At 44.9% G+C, this 22,525-nt stretch overlaps 1 long non-coding RNA gene across 1 annotated transcript; it reads right to left on the bottom strand.

Moving 5' to 3' along the window:
• Positions 1-1,909: 1,909 nt before the first annotated feature.
• Positions 1,910-21,865, bottom strand: LOC137531782 (uncharacterized). Its single transcript, XR_011023747.1, has 3 exons — positions 21,776-21,865; positions 7,021-7,042; positions 1,910-1,930 (listed from the first exon to the last, which is right to left on the bottom strand). It is a non-coding gene; the product is annotated as an uncharacterized lncRNA (long non-coding RNA).
• Positions 21,866-22,525: the final 660 nt, after the last annotated feature.

The following is a 22,525-nucleotide window of genomic DNA, read 5'->3' as shown; positions in this document are numbered from 1 at the left end:
GCGTAGGGATGGCTTTCAATCGCTAACGGTTTCCCTAAATGCTCTTTGTAAATGGATGGGGTGGATTCTACTAGTGCGAATGCGATTAGACAAATTGCAATCACAGAAAATGCAGTATTTTGGGAGCGTTTCCATTTGAATGTATTGTATAGAAGCATGTAAATCGCTTGCAAAATGCTACCACAAATCGCTAGCAATTGCAATACCACTTTGTAGTGGGTCCCAGGCCTCAAACAAGGTTTTTTTATTGTTTGTCTGCAAAACATTCCACTTTTCATTCAAATTTCTTGGTGTCTGCTTTTTACTTCTGTCCCAAAATGTCAAATACAATACAGGAACTTCATGTTCTAGAAATGTCAGTGTAATTCAGCTATTGCATTACTTACAGCACACCTGAACTGGGACAAAAAGTGAATTTTTACTTGCATAGGCCTATCAGCCTCTCGTAGTCCTGCTGCCCCCTCAGAAAGATCTACAACTGGAGCTCTAGTCACAGCTACTGCGCGGTCTGGGCTGCGCACCTCCTCGATCGCACTCCCATCGCTGGTAGTGTTCTGCACTTGTGCAGTTCTCTTGTGATGAGAGCACAATCAAGGAGGCACACAGACAGTACCGCACAGTAACTGTGACTAGAGCTCCAGTCGCATATCTTCTGAGGTAGCAGGACATAGTAGGAGACATGGAGGACACTGAAAAACCTGGCAGAATACAGAAAAAAATCCTCCTTTTTTGTCCCAGTTCAAGTGTGCTTTAAAGAAAATCTGTGAATTTCTAAAAAAAAAAAAAAACATACTCATGGAGATGGGGATGATCTGGATGATCCAGGGGTTTCTTTATTTTTAAAGGGAACCTAAACTGAGAAGGATATGAATTTTTCCTTTTAAAGTAATACCAGTTGCCTGCCTGTCCTACTGATCCTGTGTCTCTAATACTTTCAGCCACAGCCTCTGAACAACTGGACTCACTGGATTAGCTGCATGCTTATTTCAGGTGTGTGATTCAGCCACTAATACGGCAAATAAATCAACAGGACTGCCAGGCAACTGGTATTGTTTAAAAGGAAACATCCATATCCCTCTCAGTTTAGGTTCCCTTTAAAGGAATGCTGTAGGGGGGTCGGGGGAAAATGAGCTGAACTTACCCGGGGCTTCTAATGGTCCCCCGCAGACATCCTGTGCCCGCGCAGCCGCTCACCGATGCTCCGGCCCCGCCTCCGGTTCACTTCTGGAATTTCTGACTTTAAAGTCAGAAAACCACTGCGCCTGCGTTGCCGTGTCCTCGATCCCGCTGATGTCATCAAGAGCGCACAGCGCAGGCCCAGTATGGCCTGTGTCTGCGCAGTACACTCCTGGTGACATCAGCGGGAGCGAGGACACGGCAACGCAGGCGCAGTGGTTTTCTGACTTTAAAGAAGAAATTCCAGAAGTGAACCGGAGGCGGGGCCGGAGCATTGGGGAGTGGCTGCGCGGGCACAGGATGTCTGCGGGGGACCATTAGAAGCCCCGGGTAAGTTTAGCTCATTTTCCCCCGACCCCCCCCTACAGTATCCCTTTAAGTAAGTGCTGTTTCATTTTAAATCTGACATAAAATGTTATTTCAAAGTTGTAATTTAAAAGTGTATAAACAACAATCTGCCACCTCCCTTCTGCCACATACATTCAGGACTCCAAAATGACTTTAGGATACCAACACTGACTTAACACAGTAGTGGAATGATGGTAAAATATGTGGTTTTTATTATTTCAGTATGGGAGAGCACATATGCAATTTGTTCAAATGAAATCAATGTCCCCTTGTAGAAACACAGAAAAGATGTCCTGCCTATACAAGCGCCAACTCTGCGCCAGTAGAAAAAAAATATACATCTAAACACCCCCAAGACAAACATGAAATCAAGGGTATATCTCACCTGCCATCTTCACTATCAGTCCTTTAAAAAATAAAAATTACATACTGTTAAAAATGAAAATCAATAATTTAAATACCTACTGTATATTCTAGAATGCTCATTTACATAGTTCTTTGACTGCATTAATATTATTCATTTTTCAAGAGTGGATGTTGCCCTAACTCAGGCCACTTTTATTATGACTATCGAATGTCTTGGAGGCAAACGATGAATGTATAAGTTCTTGTGCAATTTATGCACAGGGCTTCAGAAGACAAGAGGATACGCTTTGGGCCTATCTGTAACATGGCTTGCCATCCAGATCGAACTTTGGTGCAAATCTGAATGGCATGCTGCACAGCTAGCGATTTGCGCTGTGCTACGCAGCAGAACAGGAGTTGCTCCCAGTGGAACCAGGCCCAAAATGGACACTGGGAAGACAGTCCAATTCCTCAGAAACTAAAATAGTTATCTTGAATGGAGTAGAGTGAAAATGAAAAATTACACCATAGCCAATACAGGCTCCACATCCTCATGAAAAGATGGATCAGCTCTCCAAACAGTTAAGGCATCATTTCCATGGGCATCTCAACTGCTTATTTGTCAAGCAGTTCAGCCCCGGCTGGCGGCCACAAGCGCCATTCGGCTGAAATGCAATTGCATGCTGCCCAATGGAAGCATTTGGTAATGCGACGCGCCCTGTTTGACATGTGGCAGCATTACCTGGCGGTGAAACAAACCATCTCTTGTCACGTCTGAGCACGGGTTTGCAACTCCAAGGGGATCCGCCACCTGTGCAGAGCAAGTGCCTGGCCTGTGGCCGGGAGCAGGTCACAGGCTTTGATTCACCACCTGTCAGCTGCTCGTGGAAAAGAAGCCTAAGAGTGTCTGAGGCACAGTGGCATAGGGATCACGAAAGCGGCTGCTATGGGGCCAAGAGCCTCCAGTCCTAGCTGCCTGTGCTGTTTATTTTTTTTTCCTTAATGCATCCATATGGACCTGTGGGTCTGGCTATGACCACCATCCCCCCCCCCCCCTTATTTTTTTTTATTGCGGAGGCGTGGGTAAGTGAAAGCTGACTATTTTTCCATTTGACTCCTTCCTGCGTATTAAAATGGCAGACAATTACTTCGTAGTTCTGGCCAGAAACAGAGAGGCAAGTAGCTGGACCTGGCTCTGCCACCTCCCAGCCCTGGATGTGGCTCCACGCCCTTCCCTCCACCTATACACTGACCGGACAGAACACCGCAGGAGTGGAGGCTGAGGTAGACGGAGAGAACCCTCTCATCTGCCCTGACTTGCCCAGCGTGGAATATTCTGAGTCTGCTTTTGCAAGTATGCATAAATTGTAGGAGAGTTTATTATTTTCATTAAAAACTGTATAATACTCTGAAGTTTCTATTCAGTATTATTTTAAAGCAAAACTGACAGAAGGCAGGGCAGCAGTGGAGGACAGGGACTGCACTGACGGGGGATATAGATAGACACTGATAGACCCATGAACCTTGAATGAATCTTGGCTGCTGTTAAGGGGGTCTTCTGCGGGTCTAATGGAGACCTGCAGCGGGCCCCCTGAATTGCAGAGTAAGTGAGTGGAGTGCTGGATGGAAGTTACATACTTCTCTGGGCTCCTCCTACGATCTTCCTTCCTCCTAGTGTCAGAATCTCTATGACTTCAACGCCCTCTCTTGTTATGTAACTTCTGTCCAGCACCCTGTTCATTTACCCTGCATATGGGAAGCTACCTTTACCTTGTGGGGGTCGCTAATCTGGATACCTATGCTTCAGGGGGTGCTACTCTGGTTTCCTACACTGGGTGCCACTCTGGCTACCTCTAGCAACCTATACTTGGGCAACCTAATAATTGGGGTATCTCTACCTCCCTATACTGGGTGTGTCAGGTGATCAAAAAAAGACAACCTGAGAAAGAAACACAGAGACAACAGAAACCCCAATTGTGTAGTTGTGGTACTCACAAACAGAGGTTGCAAACGGACAACTAACCACTGAAGGCAAGTGGAGATCAATAACCCAGACTCCACTCGGGTGTTCAGATGTACTGGATGTAGTCGCACTCTTGGCAAAGGATTCCGAATTGGTTAAAGGGTGGAAAAAACAGCAAACCAAAATAGAACACCCATCCCAAAGAAGGACGGGTAACATAAGGGGGAAAGAGGTGACCAAATGATGATAAAACTGTGTTAAAAATAGCTAAAATAGAAAAAAGTTGAGGTGGCTTACCTCAATGATGACAAATTCATATGTGAAGATAGCAATTTTTTATTAAGTACTAGGCAACACGTTTTGTGGCTGCCTGCCCACTTCCTCAGGCCAAATACAGGGCCTAAAACATCAACTGAGAGGCGCTCAGTGTCAAGTAGTTCAATAATAAATACAGAAAACCAGGGACGATCTCCGACCTTAATCACAAGTACGCTACTATTACTCGTGATTCAAATGAGGATTAATTACAGCAGCTGAGTGGCAGGGATTGGAAGGGTTATTTACCCATAAATCCGCGTCCTCCCCGCGCTCCATATAGGTCCATGTGTCCTAATAGTAGCGTTCCAAGCCTGGCTGCGGCCACTTCCTCCTTCAAGCCGGAAGGAGGAAGTGACGGCAGCGAGGCTTGGAACTCTACTATTAGGACGCATGGACCTAAATGGAGCGCGGGGAGGACACAGATTTATGGGTAAATAACCCTTACAATCCCCGCCGCTCAGCTGCTGTAATTAATCCTCATTTGAATCACGAGATGATTACTCATGATTAAGGTCGGAGATCATCCCTGCAGAAAACATATTAAATTCTAATATAAACAAACAATTGGTAAAAACGATTTCATTAGTAAAAAATTATTTCATCAATAAAAAGAGAGATGATCTAGCATAAAACCATCATCCATCTGTTTAAGCAGCAGGAGCTCAACAGGTGGGTGACTGCAGTGAGGTATCAAATAACGGTGTACAAAAAATAATTTTTCAGACTTTCCACCAAAAGTGGGGAGAAAAAGTCCCTACATCTTATAGTATGAATGTCCCACCAAGAGCACCACAGCAGAATCTCCTATCAAGTAGGACATCTGCATCTCTGCTCACCGTTTTGCGCTGCCACTGTTTCTCCTCAGATGGCAGGCAATTTTTCAGACTCCCCCAAAAGTGGAGACAAAAAGTCCCTGCGTCTTATAGTATGAATGTCCTACCAAGAGCACCGCAGCATAATCTCCTTTCAAGCAGGACATGTACAGCTCTGCTCACCATTCCACGCTGCCGCTCTTCCTCCTCGGATGCTATGCTTGGGATCATTGTCCTGTTGAAAGGTCTAACGGCTCCCAAGCCTCAGGTTTGTGATGGACTGCATCACATTTTCATCCAATATTACCTGGTACTGAAGAGAATTTATGGTACCTTGCACACGCTGAAGCTTCCCTGTACCTGCCCCAAAGCATGATTGACCCCCCGCCGTGCTTCACAGTAGGCAAGGTGTTCTTTTCTTCATAGGCCTTGTTCTTCCTCCTCCAAACATAGCGTTGATCCATGGGCCCAAACAGTTCTAATTTTGTTTCATCAGTCCACAGAACACTATCACAAAACTTTTGTGGTAGTGTTCTGTGGACTGATGAAACAAAATCCAGTCACCCACCTGTTGAGCTCCTGTTCCTTAAACAGATGGATGATGGTTTTATGCTAGCCCATTTCTCTTTTTATTGATTAAATCATTTTTTACTGATGACATTGTTTTTTCCAGTTGTTTGTTTAGATTGCAATGTTATGTTTTCTGTATATATTATTGAACTGCGTGGTACTGAGCGCCTCTCATATGATGTTTTTAGGCACAGTATTCGGCCTGAGGAAGTGGGCAAGGACATACAAAACGCGTTGCCTAGTGCATAGCCTTCCTGGTACTGGTGGTAGTAAATCCTACGCTGCACCTGTTGCCTAACTCTGATGCAGCGTAGAATTTACACTACCTGCTTCTTCCGCTCCCGACACAGCTGACATCCCCCCTCAGTGATCAGGAGGCATCCCGATTGGCTCCTGATCGCGTGATCACTACGATCGCTGGCCGATCGTAGTGATAACTATTGAGCAGCGACGGTATGAGGGGAAGGAGAGGACGGGGACTCGCCTTCCAAACGTTCCTCCGGCGATTGTCGCTCCCCTCAGCTCTGGCTGACATCTCTGCTCACTCATACTTAAGTGTCGGGTCCCGGCTTGATGACGTCATCAAGCTGCGACCCGGAACTTAGAGTCAGTGCGAGAAGAGATGCCTGCCAGAGCAGAGGAGGCTAGAGCTGCTCATCGCAGGATCCTGGGAGGTGAGTGAAGGCTGGCAATACGGGGGACACCTGGCTATACTGGTGACATAATGCCTAGCTATATGATGATCCAGCTGCCTGACCCCCCAAATGAGTACCCCACCCCCAGGTAAAATGCCCTGGTCCTTAAGGAGGGTTAGGCAGCCGGTCCCCAGAAGGTTAATAAAAATGTGTTATCTTCACATACAAATTTGTTGTCATTGAGGCAAGCCATCTCACCCTCTTTTTATTTTAGCTGTTTTTAACACAGTTTTATCATCATTTGGGCGCCTCTTCCCCCCCTTGTATTTCCCTGCCTGGGGCACAGCACCTTATATTTTTTTTGGGGGGGAGGGGCAATCAAATCAATTTTTCTATGGGGCCCCCATGATTTCTTGCTATGCATGCAAAGGTTAAGTTATTTTTTCACCTAGTATGACCTCTCCTGATACATCTTTTCTCACCTTGGACTCTGAGAGCCCCCATAGCATCTATACATACCCAGGTCTCATTACTTGGTAAAGGAAGAAAAGACTTTCCAGATGCAACTGAACACCAGTATATTCACAAACCCTACCATAGAGTGGTTGCCCAACAATTTCTGGCTTCCAGAAATGAAGCCCTGAACACATTTGAATACAGCTTTACACCAATTACTGTACTGTATTCCTGTGTTGCAGATATCCCTCCCTCCTCCCCCGAGTACACTGATCAGGTTGTCTGCTGGCTAGCAGGTTGGTATGAGATGATTTGTCTTCAACTTGGACAATTCAGAGCCCACGTAGTCTGCTTATTTCTAATTATCTTCAGTCCAGAACAGATAACATTTACTTACCATTCTCTACAATCCCGTGGCGCTAAGAGAAAGAAACAGGTATTAACATGAATGAATGAGAAAAGGAAATTATTTTAGTACACTACATGGGTGGATAATCAGGTCATTTATCAAGCTAAAAAGCAATATAAAGAGTGCTGTATTCCAATTGACTAGGGAGGGTAAGAAAGCCTGATTTATATGTCTAACGAATGTCCGATAAGTGTCTTTCCGATTTCCATGGAAATTAGAGGGTTCTGTGGGCTAATGGGGGGTGCTGTTACAGGGTGAGCTGTGGTACCGGTTGTCCTTTTTGTTACAGGGGTCCTGTCATCGGGGTCCAACGTGTTAATGGGGGTGTTGTCTTACAGGGAGTCATTATTATTAATACTGTGTTTTTATAGCAGTGACACCTTCAGCAGTGCATCACAGAGTACATAGTCATGTCACTGACTGTCAAAGGGTGCTGTCTGTTACTGAGGGACCTGTTATTGACAACAGGAGTCTCATTTGGTGGTACTGTATATTACTGTGGGTAGTGTTTGGCACTGGGGAAGGGGGCAGTTGTTCACTGGAGGTCTGTCATGAAGGTCTGGTTGTTGTTGGAGGTCTGTCATCTGCATCTGTTACTAAAGTCATGAAGAACTGTCTGTCACTGGGGTCTGTCACAGGAATTGGTGTTTTTTTGTAGACCAGCATGTTGCATGATATTTGGGAGACATGCCTGCCTAATATTCTTATTATGCTACTTGGTTAATATTTAGGAGACATGCTAGACATGCTTCTTAGTTGTTATTTGAGGCACATTCTGCTGCCTAGTTATATTTGTTGGTAGCGACAAGCTGCCTGATTGTAATTTTGGAGCACATGTATTTTGCTGACCTACTTCCACACTTCATTCTTGCAGACTATGCTTCACTTTATCTTGGGGACACACAATTCAAGTGGATACTACATCCTAAAACAGGGGTGCCCATTAGGTAGATCGCGAAGGACTTCATGGTAGATCCTGACCCCACTACATTTTCCATTCTGTATATACAAGTGTGCTCCTAAAATTGTACATAGGTAGATCATTTTGACTTGCTAATTTTTTAAAGTAGCTCACAAGGCGAAAAAGTGTGGGCACCTCTGCCCTAAAACATTTGGATGGTGCGCCCCCCTCCCACTCTCCTCTGTTTCATCTAGATTGCAGTTTCACTGTTTGCCATAGGCACTATTTTTTCTAGATATGCTACTGTGTGCAGCTATCTGCCATCTTGGATTTTCCATCCTCTCCACCACCCTGCCCCAACAGAACAATACATGTCACCCAGCTAAGCATACACTTTGGCCACCAAAAAATGGTCAGCAGAATGAAAATGATAGATTATACTTTGAAAAGCTATTAGGTACAGGTTCCAGTAAAGCTTATCAATGCTAAATGTGTATGTCTAGGCTGCTTTTAACACTGCCAGACATAGATAGTACTATTAATTATGCTTTTAAGAAATAATTTATGTAACAAACACCAAGTCAGCAGTCCCGAAAAATGCATATTTTATAATGTACAGATGTTGAAATATTCACCTTACCTGCATCAGTGGACGGCCCACAGCCCATGACTGCAATGATTATCGACAATTCCCAAAGTGACTTCTCATTCCCTGCAGCTAATTTCAGTTCTAAACTGGTCCTAGAAGATTATTTTCACAGCAGATTTTAACAGAAGGAATTAATCCTTATGGATTATGTTATGTATGAGGGTAGGTGTGATTAGAACACAGGGCGTGTGATTAGAACACAAGGCTGCAGACGGAATCCATGTTTTCACAGAAACAAAATCTCCTTCTTAAAGAATAATTTTACAAAGCATTAAGCAAAATATTCATTAATCATATAATACATTTATTTGTAAACTTTTTTTCTTTTGCTGTGCTCTGCTGGAAGTTGTATGTGTACAATGGCAACATACAGTAGGTTTGTGCAACATCGAGCAGTAAAAACCTAGTGGTTTTCTAATATTTACTGGTGGAAGGTGGTAGACTATGCAAATGATCAATATCAAATAGATCCTTTACCTGATCCACCACTAGCCTAACTCCAAGTTAATTTAGGATTATGCAAATTTCTGCAGCTTGAAAATGGACCAGTCCAAATCTCCCTTGGTCAAACTTGATACTGCAGGTGACACTCTGCTCCCCCCTATGCTGCACACTTGCATCGATAGGCAGCAACCAAGTGAACTACGGTACTTTGTGCCTATGTAGTAGGGAGGGCGACGACGGCATAGGGGAAGATGGTGCAGCCTCCGTGGGAGGGGGAAGGACGAAAAAAATTGTTGATTAATGATTGGTAATTGTAGCGCTCTCACATATAATGGCAGCAAGGAGTATACCACAAACACCCCAAATCGTAGTAACCTTTAAAAGTTAGGAGTTTTTTAGTGTGTTGTTTAAAGATCTTGGATCATTAAGTGACTTTCACAGAGCACGGGAGACACCTGTACTAAAGCTCTCAGCGCTATTCAGCTGAGAATCTTTGCAGCTGAGAATTTTTGAAAGGCTAAAAAAATACCTTATAGATAATTTCAATGACTGAGGCACTGATTGAGATATTTGGCATTCACCGACAAATCAATACTAGGGCCCATATGCAATTCACTTTTTCTCCAGCTTTTTCTCCTAGGTGATATGTTCACATCTTGTGATAAAATGCATTAAAAGTGAACCTTAAGTACCAAAAATAAATTGAGTTTTACTCACCTGGGGCTTACCTCAGCCCCCTGCAGCTGATCGGTGCCCACGACGACTCGCTCTGATGCTCCGGGTCCCGCTGGCGGCCACTTCTGGTTTCGCCGTCAGGACCCGTCAGGCTGGGGAACACGGCTAATACTACGCGTTCCCTGCCAAAATAGCACCCCTATGCGGCCATATGGCCGCATAGGGGTGCTATTTTGGCTGGGAACGTGTAGAAACGGCCGCGTTCCCCAACCTGACGGGTCCTGACGCCCCCAGGTGAATAAAACTCAATTTATTTTTGTCACCACCAGCATGCTTTTTCAATTGTAAAATGCTTAAAAGTTATTTTAAAGAGAATATGAAAATTATCTCCTAGGACAGTGTTTCTCAAACATGTCCTCGTGACTCCTCAACAGTGCATGTTTTGCAGGCAACCTCACCTATGCACAGGTGGGGTAATTAGTGTCTCAGCTACATGGAATCCACCTAGCTGAGACACTAATTACACCACCTGTGCATAGGTGAGGTTGCCTGCAAAACATGCACTGTTGAGGAGTCACAGGGACAGGTTTGAGAAACACTGTCCTAGGAGATAACTCAGGAGAAAAAAATAATTGCATATGGGCCTAGGTCTTCTAACATCTCAGTTAGGTTAGGTTTTGCCTTGGTGCCACCGGTTGCTAAACTGGCTCCAATGAATGCCTATGGGAAAATCTGCATCAGAAAAAAAGTGGAAACAGGCCCTTAGGCTTTCATTGGAGTCAGTTTTTCTGCATCCAATCTGCGTGTAGTGGAAATAGGCCCTAACAGAGAACATCTCAGGTTGGCTGGAAAACCTCTCGAGACCTCTTGTCTGTAAAAGACCCAGCTACATACAGGATACCACCTCCTGAACAAACTGACAGCCATCGGCCCAGTACCCTGAGGTAACCATACTGGCCACGATGGACGTGGAGTCCCTGTACACGAACATTCCCCATGATGATGGTATTGCGGCCTGCCGTAAATATCTTCAGGGTCAGGGCATACCTGTAAAGCCTATTGCTGGATTGATCAAATTAATTCGTACTCATAAGTATTTCACTTTTGGACAGGACCTCTATTTACAGCAGATGGGCGTGGCAATGGGTTCGTGATTCGCATCACAGTATGCAAATCTCTTCATGGTCAAAATCGAAGAGGAATACCTCGATGCATGTGGCATAAAACCCATGGCCTACTTCCGCTTCATTGATGATATTTTAATCATCTGGTCCGCTAGTGAGGATGATCTTCTCCAATTCCACAGGAACTTCAATGCCTTCCATCCTACAATCAAATTGAAACTTACCTACTCTCACACAGAGATTAACTTTCTGGACACCACCATATACATCAGGGGTAACAACATACAAACCTCTGTGTATTGCAAACCTACAGACCGTCCCACATACCTAAGATATGACAGTTTTTATCTCAAGCACATTAAGAACTCTATAATTTACAGCCAAGCTATAAGGTACAACCGAATTTGTTCTGACAGGATGGACAGAAACAAGCACCTGGATCGCCTTAAGAACACTTTCATTAACCACTTAAGGACCTAGGGCTTTCTACCCCTTAAAGAGACACTGAAGGCGAAAAAAAAAATGATAATATTATGATTTGTATGTGTAGTACAGCTAAGAAAAAAAACATTAAGATCAAATACATCAGTCTAATTGTTTCCAGTACAGGAAGAGTTGAGAAAATCCAGTTGTTATCTCTATGCAAAAAAGCTATTAAGCTCTCCGACTAACTTAGTCATGGAGAGGGCTGTTATCTGACTTTTATTATCTCAACTGTAATTGAACTGTTTACTTTTCCTCTGCTAGAGGAGAGTTCATTACTTCACAGACTGCTCTGAAAAACTCATTTTGAATGCTGAGTGTTGTGTAATCTGCACATATTATAGAGTGATGCAATGTTAGAAAAAACACTATATACCTGAAAATAAAAATATGAGAATATTTTCTTTGCTGCTAATCTTCTAGTAATTATTCATAGTACACAACCAATTCATTATATCATTTATTTTTTTCCGCTTCAGTGTCTCTTTAAGGACCGGCCACTTTTTTTCCATTCAGACCACTGCAGCTTTCACGGTTTATTGCTCGCTCATACAACCTACCACCTAAATGAATTTTGGCTCCTTTTCTTGTCACTAATAAAGCTTTCTTTTGGTTGCTCCTGCGATTTTTACTTTTTATTATATTCATCAAAAAAAGACATGAATTTTGGCAAAAAAAATGATTTTTTTTAACTTTCTGTGCTGACATTTTTCAGATAAAGTAAAATTTCTGTATACATGCAGCGCGAAAAATGTGGACAAACATGTTTTGGATAAAAAAAACCCATTCAGTGTATATTTATTGGTTTGGGTAAAAGTTATAGCGTTTACAAACTATGGTGCAAAAAGTGAATTTTCCCATTTTCAAGCATCTATGACTTTTCTGACCCCCTGTCATGTTTCATGAGGGGCTAGAATTCCAGGATAGTATAAATACCCCCCAAATGACCCCATTTTGGAAAGAAGACATCCCAAAGTATTCACTGAGAGGCATAATGAGTTCATAGAAGATATTATTTTTTGTCACAAGTAAGCGGAAAATGACACTTTGTGACAAACAAAAAAAAAAAAAAAGTTTCCATTTCTTCTAACTTGCGACAAAAAAAAATGAAATCTGCCACGGACTCACCATGCCCCTCTCTGAATACCTTGAAGGGTCTACTTTCCAAAATGGGGTCATTTGTGGGGTGTGTTTACTGTCCTGACATTTTGTGGGGTGCTAAATTGTAAGCACTCCTGTAAATCCTAAAGGTGCTCATTGGACTTTGGACCCCTTAGCGCAGTTAGGCTGCAAAAAAGTGCCACACATGTGGTATTGCCGTACTCAGGAGAAGTAGTATAATGTGTTTTGGGGTGTATTTTTAAACATACCCATGCTGGGTGGGAGAAATATCTCTGTAAATGACAATTTGTTAATTTTTTTACACACAACTGTTTATTTACAGAGATCTTTCTCCCACTCAGCATGGGCATGTGTAAAAATACACCCCAAAACACATTGTACTACTTCTCCCGAGTACGGCGATACCACATGTGTGGCACTTTTTTGCACCCTAACTGCGCTAAAGGGCCCAAAGTCCAATGAGTACCTTTAGGATTTCACAGGTCATTTTGAGAAATTTCGTTTCAAGACTACTCCTTACGGTTTAGGGCCCCTAAAATGCCAGGACAGTATAGGAACCCCACAAATGACCCCATTTTAGAAAGAAGACACCCCAAGGTATTCCGTTAGTAGTACGGTGAGTTCATAGAAGATTTTATTTTTTGTCACAAGTTAGCGGAAAACGACACTTTGTGAAAAAAAACAATAAAAATCAATTTCCGCTAACTTGTGACAAAAAATAAAATCTTCTATGAACTCACCGTACTACTAACAGAATACCTTGGGGTGTCTTCTTTCTAAAATGGAGTCATTTGTGGGGTTCACATACTGTCCTGGCATTTTAGGGGCCCTAAACCGTGAGGAGTAGTCTTGAAACGAAATTTCTCAAAATGACCTGTGAAATCCTAAAGGTACTCATTGGACTTTGGGCCCCTTAGCGCAGTTAGGGTGCAAAAAAGTGCCACACATGTGGTATCGCCGTACTCGGGAGAAGTAGTACAATGTGTTTTGGGGTGTATTTTTACACATACCCATGCTGGGTGGGAGAAATAACTCTGTAAATGGACAATTGTGTGTAAAAAAATCAAAAGATTGTCATTTACAGAGGTATTTCTCCCACCCAGCATGGGTATGTGTAAAAATACACCCCAAAACACATTATACTACATCTCCCGAGTACGGCAATGCCACATGATTGGCACTTTTTTGCAGCCTAACTGCGCTAAAGGGCCCAAAGTCCAATGAGTACCTTTAGGATTTCACAGGTCATTTTTGTTTCAAGACTACTCCTCACGGTTTAGGGCCCCTAAAATGCCAGCGCAGAATAGGAACCCCACTAATGACCCCATTTTAGAAAGAAGACACCCCAAGGTATTCCGTTAGGAGTATGGTGAGTTCATAGAAGTTTTTATTTTTTTGTCACAAGTTAGCGGAAATTGATTTTAATTGTTTTTTTTTCACAAAGTGTCATTTTCCGCTAACTTGTGACAAAAAATAAAATCTTCTATGAACTCACCATACTCCTAACGGAATACGTTTGGGTGTCTTCTTTCTAGAATGGGGTCATTTGTGGGGTTCCTATACTGCCCTGGCATTTTAGGGGCCCTAAACCGTGAGGAGTAGTCTTGAAACAAAAATGACCTGTGAAATCCTAAAGGTACTCATTGGACTTTGGGCCCCTTAGCGCAGTTAGGCTGCAAAAAAGTGCCAATCATGTGGTATCGCCGTACTCGGGAGATGTAGTATATTGTGTTTTGGGGTGTATTTTTACACATACCCATGCTGGGTGGGAGAAATACCTGTGTAAATGACAATTGTTTGATTTTTTTTACACACAATTGTCCATTTACAGAGAGATTTCTCCCACCCAGCATGGGTATGTGTAAAAATACACCCCAAAACATATTATACTACTTCTCCTGAGTATGGCGATACCACATGTGTGACACTTTTTTGCAGCCTAGGTGCGCTAAGGGGCCCAACGTCCTAATCACAGGTCATTTTCAGGCATTTGTTTTCTAGACTACTCCTCACGGTTTAGGGCCCCTAAAATGCCAGAGCAGTATAGGAACCCCACAAGTGACCCCATTTTAGAAAGAAGACACCCCAAGGTATTCCGTTAGGTGTATGGCGAGTTCATAGAAGATTTTATTTTTTGTCACAAGTTAGTGAAAAATGACACTTTGTGAAAAAAAAAAAAATCAATTTCCGCTAACTTTTGACAAAAAATAAAATCGTCTATGAACTCGTCATACACCTAACAGAATACATTGGGGTGTCTTTTTTCTAAAATGGGGTCCGTTTCTGGGGTTCCTATACCGCCCTGGCATTTTACGGGCCCAAAACCGTGAGTAGTCTGGAAACCAAATGTCTCAAAATGACTGTTCAGGGGTATACGCATCTGCAAATTTTGATGACAGGTGGTCTATGAGGGGGCGAATTTTGTGGAACCGGTCATATGCAGGGTGGCCTTTTAGATGACAGGTTGTATTGGGCCTGATCTGATGGATAGGAGTGCTAGGGGGGTGACAGGAGGTGATTGATGGGTGTCTCAGGGGGTGGTTAGAGGGGAAAATAGATGCAATAAATGCACTGGGGAGGTGATCGGAAGGGGGTCTGAGGGGGATCTGAGGGTTTGGCCGAGTGATCAGGAGCCCACACGGGGCAAATTAGGGCCTGATCTGATGGGTAGGTGTGCTAGGGGGTGACAGGAGGTGATTGATGGGTGTCTCAAGGTGTGATTAGATGGGGGAATAGATGCAAGCATTGCACTGGCGAGGTAATCAGGGCTGGGGCCTGAGGGCATTCTGAGGGTGTGGGCGGGTGATTGAGTGCCCTAGGGGCAGATAGGGGTCTAATCTGATAGGTAGCAGTGACAGGGGGTGATTGATGGGTAATTAGTGGGTGTTTAGGGTAGAGAACAGATATAAACACTGCCCTTGGGAGGTGATCTGACGTCGGATCTGCGGGCGAACTATTGGTGTGGGTGGGTGATCAGATTGCCCGCAAGGGGCAGGTTAGGGGCTGATTGATGAGTGGCAGTGACAGGGGGTGATTGATGGGTGGCAGTGACAGGGGGTGATTGATGGGTGATTGACAGGTGATTGACAGGTGATCAGTGGGTTATTACAGGGAAGAACAGATGTAACTAATGCACTGGCGAATTGATAAGGGGGGGTCTGAGGGCAATCTGAGCGTGTAGGCGGGTGATTGGGTGCCCGCAAGGGGCAGATTAGAGTCTGATCTGATGGGTAACAGTGACAGGTGGTGATAGGGGGTGATTGATGGGTAATTAGTGGGTAATTAGTGGGTGTTTAGAGGAGACAATAGATGTAAACACTGCGCTTGGGTGGTGATCTGATGTCGGATCTGCGGGCGATCTGTTGGTGTGGGTGGGTGATCAGATTGCCCGCAAGGGGCAGGTTAGGGGCTGATTGATGGGTGGCAGTGACAGGGGGTGATTGATGGGTGGCAGTGACAGGGGGTGATTGATGGGTGATTGACAGGTGATCAGTGGGTTATTACAGGGAAGGACAGATGTAAATAATGCCCTGGCGAATTGATAAGGGGGGGGTCTGAGGGCAATCTGAGCGTGTAGGCGGGTGATTGGGTGCCCACAAGGGGCAGATTAGGGTCTGATCTGATGGGTAACAGTGACAGGTGGTGATAGGGGGTGATTGATGGGTAATTAGTGGGTGTATAGAGGAGAGAATAGATGTAAACACTGCGCTTGGGTGGTGATCTGATGTCGGATCTGCGGGCGATCCATTGGTGTGGGTGGGTGATCAGATTGCCCGCAAGGGGCAGGTTAGGGGCTGATTGATGGGTGGCAGTGACAGGGGGTGATTGATGGGTGGCAGTGACAGGGGGTGATTGATGGGTGATTGACAGGTGATCAGTGGGTTATTACAGGGAAGGACAGATGTAAATAATGCCCTGGCGAATTGATAAGGGGGGGGTCTGAGGGCAATCTGAGCGTGTAGGCGGGTGATTGGGTGCCCACAAGGGGCAGATTAGGGTCTGATCTGATGGGTAACAGTGACAGGTGGTGATAGGGGGTGATTGATGGGTAATTAGTGGGTGTATAGAGGAGAGAATAGATGTAAACACTGCGCTTGGGTGGTGATCTGATGTCGGATCTGCGGGCGATCCATTGGTGTGGGTGGGTGATCAGATTGCCCGCAAGGGGCAGGTTAGGGGCTGATTGATGGGTGGCAGTGACAGGGGGTGATTGATGGGTGGCAGTGACAGGGGGTGATTGATGGGTGATTGACAGGTGATCAGTGGGTTATTACAGGGAAGGACAGATGTAAATAATGCCCTGGCGAATTGATAAGGGGGGGGTCTGAGGGCAATCTGAGCGTGTAGGCGGGTGATTGGGTGCCCGCAAGGGGCAGATTAGGGTCTGATCTGATGGGTAACAGTGACAGGTGGTGATAGGGGGTGATTGATGGGTAATTAGTGGGTGTTTAGAGGAGAGAATAGATGTAAACACTGCGCTTGGGTGGTGATCTGATGTCGGATCTGCGGGCGATCTATTGGTGTGGGTGGGTGATCAGATTGCCCGCAAGGGGCAGGTTAGGGGCTGATTGATGGGTGGCAGTGACAGGGGGTGATTGATGGGTGGCAGTGACAGGGGGTGATTGATGGGTGATTGACAGGTGATCAGTGGGTTATTACAGGGAAGAACAGATGTAAATATTGCACTGGCGAATTGATAAGGGGGGGTCTGAGGGCAATCTGAGCGTGTAGGCGGGTGATTGGGTGCCCGCAAGGGGCAGATTAGGGTCTGATCTGATGGGTAACAGTGACAGGTGGTGATAGGGGGTGATTGATGGGTAATTAGTGGGTGTTTAGAGCAGAGAATAGATGTAAACACTGCGTTTGGGTGGTGATCTGATGTCGGATCTGCGGGCAATCTATTGGTGTGGGTGGGTGATCAGATTGCCCACAAGGGGCAGGTTAGGGGCTGATTGATGGGTGGCAGTGACAGGGGGTGATTGACAGGTGATCAGGGGGGATAGATGCATACAGTACACAGGGGGGGGGGGGGGGTCTGGGGAGAATCTGAGGGGTGGGGGGTGATCAGGAGGGGGCAGTGGGCAGGGGGGGAGATAAAAAAAAAAATAGCGTTGACAGATAGTGACAGGGAGTGATTGATGGGTGATTAGGGGGGTGATTGGGTGCAAACAGGGGTCTGGGGGTGGGCAGGGGGGGGGGTCTGAGGGGTGCTGTGGGCGATTTGGGGCGGGGGGGGGGGGGGGAAATCAGTGTGCTTGGGTGCAGACTAGGGTGGCTGCAGCCTGCCCTGGTGGTCCCTCGGACATTGGGACCACCAGGGCAGGAGGCAGCCTGTATAATACACTTTGTAAACATTACAAAGTGTATTATACACTTTGTATGCGGCGATCGCGGGGTTAACATCCCGCCGGCGCTTCCGTATAGCCGGCGGGATGTTGCGGCGGGCGAGCGGTGACAGGCGCCGGCGGAGGATCGCGTCACGGATGACGTGATCGCTCCGCCCATGCCCTTAAATGGACCGCCGCCTCTGTGGGTGAGCCGGTCCTTAAGGGCTCCACTTCCCGGCCGCCCCTGTGCGTTAGGCGGTCGGGAAGTGGTTAAATAAGGTTACAGTCCTCCTATCGCTGAGGCCCAAATCAGGAAAGCCAGCAACATCCCCAGGACTGAACTCCTGAAATATAAGCAAAACTAGAAAGAGGACCGTGTCCCATTGGTTGTCACCTACAACCCACACCTGGAAATCTTAAAGAGACTCCGTAACAAAAATTGCATCCTGTTTTTTATCATCCTACAAGTTCCTAAAGCTATTCTAATGTGTTCTGGCTTACTGCAGCACTTTCTGCTATCACAGTCTCTGTAATAAATCAATGTATCTTTCCCCTGTCAGACTTGTCGGCCTGTGTCTGGAAGGCTGCCAAGTTCTTCAGTGTTGTGGTTCAGCTATGAACTCCCCCTTCCAGGCCCCTCTATGCACACTGCCTGTGTATTATTCAGATTAGTGCAGCTTCTCTCTTATCTTTTACAAGCTGGATAAATCATCCTCTGAGCTGGCTGGGCTTTCACATACTGAGGAATTGCATAAGGGCAAAGCTGTTTGCAGGAAGAAAAGAGCAGCCTGAAACTTCAGTGCATGAGAACTGCAGGGGGAAAGAAACACACAATGATCTCTTGAGATTCAAAAGGAAGGCTGTATACAGCCTGCTTGTGTATGGATGTATTTTCTATGTGTGGACATACTGTACATCAACCTACTTCCTGTTTTGATGGCCATTTTGTTTGTTTATAAACAAACTTTTTAAAACTGGTTTTTAACCACTTTTAATGCGGCGAGGAGCGGCGAAATTGTGACAGAGGGGAATAGGAGATGTCCCCTAACGCACTGGTATGTTTACTTTTGTGCGATTTTAACAATACAGATTCTCTTTAAGGAGGATTGCTAAGGAACGTCATCCCATTTTACACAAGGATCACAGACTGAGAACGATATTCCCTAAACCTCCACTCTTGTCATATCGGCAACCACACAATCTAAAACAAATGATTGTCAGGAGTTCTTTGAATAGGCCTCAACAAAACGGAACATCGCCCTGCCGACAAAAAATATGTGGGACCTGCAGACACATTTACTCCACTGACAGGGTAACGATACCAGGTTCAAAACAGGAGTACAGAGTACAAGGTACATTTTCCTGTGGTTCCACCAATCTGGTATATCTGATCATGTGTGCTAAATGCCCCAATGTTATGTACGTGGGAGAAACTGGACAAACTCTGCGCAAACGTATGAATGGACACAGGCACACTATTAATGATACCAAATCTGGACTCCCAGTTGCTACACACTTTATTTATTTATTGTATTTATAAAGCGCCAACATATTACGCAGCGCTGACACTTTCGGTCCAACGGACACAGCATGGGTGACCTTCGTGTCACTGCCCTGAAGGGTGGCTTCAAAACGTCAAACGATCGATTAATAGCAGAAACAAAATGTATAAATTGGTCCAAAGCTGTGCAAAACGGTTTGAATAAGGACAACAACTTCTTATAGTGGTATGGGGCGGATGATATTTAAACTTTCTCGCTAAACTTGTGAACTAAGAATTTACGATAACTCTGGGTCAATCCTAATCCCAGGTCTGTGAGCATGGAGTAAACAAGGATGCTTATTTTAGCTAACAACCTTTAACCCCATTCAGATGGTCTGTTTGAATTAAGGCATCTTAAAGAGGAACTAAAAATAAATAAAGCAATAAAAAAGTGCTTTATTTTTACAATAATTATGTATAAATGATTTAGTCAGTGTTTGCGCATTGTAAAAACTTTCCTCTCCCCGATTTACATTCTGACATTTATTACATGGTGACATTTTTACTGTGGGCAGGTTATGTAGCTGCTGCTAGCTGTTTTGGCTGTTAGGGCCCTTTTCCACTAGCAGTCGCTAGCGTTCACGCTGAACGCTAGCGATTGCTGAATCGCAAAGCTAAAAAATTACCGGCGATTTCCCGACGTTTGCGGCCACGATTTTGCTATGCTATGCACTGCATAGCAAAATCGCGGCAAATATCGCTCCGCCGCGCGTTCGCGTTCCTGTGAAAAATGAATCGCGGTAGTGGAAATGACCTACCGCGTTTCCTATGTTAAAAAGCAAACCGTAGCGATTGTAAAATCGCTAGCGGTTTGCGATTTTCCGATTCCGCCAGCGCAAACGCGCTAGTGGAAAAGGGCCCTAAGAGACAGCTGTAAACAGCTAATTCCTGTCTGTGAACCTTGTTACATTGTAACAAACTGCCAAACGTACCACGGTCCCAGAGCTTCTTGTGGGAGGGGTTTCAGCACAAATCAGTCATACAGCGCCCCCTGATGGTCTGTTTGTGAAAAACAATATCTTTCTCATGTAAAAGGGGGTATCAGCTACTGATTGGGATAAAGTTCAATTCTTGGTTGGAGATTCTCTTTAATGACATGTATTTATGCTTGAAAAAAATATCTGTTTTCCCTTTTGATGTTGCATGTATATAGCTGTCTGTACCACCAGCTTGCAAACTAAGGCCCAGTGCACACCGAGCGGTTTTTGGAGCGATCCGCCGGCCGCATCCGCCTCTAAAAACGCTTGTCTAATGTATTGCAATGGGATGGTGCACACCGGCGGTTTGCGGTTTTTGCCAAGCCGCAAACGCGCCTCCTGCTGCGCGTTTGCGGTTTTCGGAAGCGTTTCGTCCTCAATGTAAAGTATAGGAAAAACGCAAACCGCTCTGAAAAACGCTACTTCAGAGCAGTTTGCCAGGCATTTTTGTTACAGTAGCTGTTCAGTAACAGCTTTTACTGTAACAATATGTGTAATCTGCTAGACAAAAACGCACGCAAAACCGCTAGGTATGTTTAGAAAACCTCTCTAAACATACCTAGAATCGCTCTGAAATCAGCTCCCAAAACCGCTAGCGTATTGCGGATCTGCTAGCGGTTTTGGTGTGCACTGGGCCTTACAGGATATAAGCCAGACGAAGGCTGCAAGGCCAAAAGCTTGCTTATTTTTATTCATTTTTAGTTAGCCAATAAATGGTATCATCCTGATTTAAAACTTCTTGCCCTGAATCTAAAATATATGAAAGTCTAATGTTTATCAGTACATTACAGAAAATAATGAACTTTATCACAATATGCTAATTTTTTGAGAATGACCTGTATATGGCCTCTTGCACACTGCAAGAAATTCAGATTCAGATTCCGCTTTTTAATCAGTTTTTACCTCCGATTCAGATTCAGATTTGCAGTGTGCAGGGAGCAAACTGCAAATCTGAATCTGAATCGGAAGTAAAAACAGATTAAAAAGCGGAATCTGAATCTGAATTGCTTGCAGTGTGCAAGAGGCCTATATCTTTTTTTCAAGACAAACTAGGTTTTCATTGGGGGGTATTTGGTCCCAAGAAAAATGTTCTTTTGTATGCATTTTAATGGGGAAAACCGGGAAAAATGCATTATTTCTCAGTTTTTAACGATTCCTTTTTAAAAATAAAAAGTGCTACTGTGATAAAAAACCGTGCCACCAGTTTTATGTCCCCCAGCCAGATATTTTTCCCAGTATCAGCCCCCCCCCCTCCTGCAGTATAGTCAGGTGTATCCCCAATATCAGCCCCCCCCCCCCCCTGAACCTTTCCTTTAATCCCAACCTCCCCCCAGTTACCCAGATGTCCCCCAGTGTGATCACCCCCCCCCCCCTTTGTATAACCTCCGCCCCCCCCAGAATAAATATGCCAGGTGCCCCCCCCCCCCCCCCATCCAGCAGCCCCCTCCATGCACAAATCGTTAAAATAAACATCAGCAAGCAGCCTCTCTCCCCATACCTCGTTTCAGTGATCAGCGTGCAGCCTGAGCCTCCGATCCCCGCTCTGCACTCAGCCGCGCAATGCCAACTACCCGGCATGAGTTCATCAAGCCGGGACCCGGATATTCAGTATTACGCAGCTGAGTGCAGAACGGGGAACGGAGGTGCAGGCTGATCGCTGGAATGAGGTAGGGTGAGAGAGGCTGCTTGCTGCTCATTTTTTTTTAGGTGATCTGGCCATGGAGGGGGAGAGATGAAGGATCACCGCTGTTGGCTACAGTGGTGATCGTTTATCCGCGGGGTGGTCTCTAATTGGCTTAAAGGGAACCTGTTCCCTTACACCAATTAGTACTGCAGCTGACAGTGCCAGGGAGTGCACTCAGGAGCGCGCCCGATCGGGCACAGCAGGGCTGCAATGTTAAATCACCAGTCAATATCCGCAGACTAAAAACCATCAGTAGACTAGTCTAAACTGCTTAGTGAATTGAGGCCATATGGCTCAGTTCCCACTATATGCATTTTAACTGAAAGCTTTTTCACAATGCACTGCTATGGAAAAAACACATACCAACGCACGCTTACGAATGCCAACTGATTAAGTGAAAAAGGGCCCTGAAAAGAGATGGACTAGTCCAAAACCTGTAGGTTCTGTCAGATTTTAAATGGTAACTATCTGGCATTGAATCAAAAATAAATTCTTTATTTTTATTTGGTAAATAAGTAATAAGGATGCTAACCAGGCAATCCAAAAACTAGAAATAACTTTTAC

Source organism: Hyperolius riggenbachi, chromosome 9 (assembly GCF_040937935.1).
Source record: "Hyperolius riggenbachi isolate aHypRig1 chromosome 9, aHypRig1.pri, whole genome shotgun sequence".
In the NCBI taxonomy this organism is placed as follows: Eukaryota; Metazoa; Chordata; class Amphibia; order Anura; family Hyperoliidae; genus Hyperolius; species Hyperolius riggenbachi.
The sequence above is the reverse complement of the archived record's forward strand: the minus strand, read 5'-3'. Positions and strand labels throughout refer to the sequence as shown.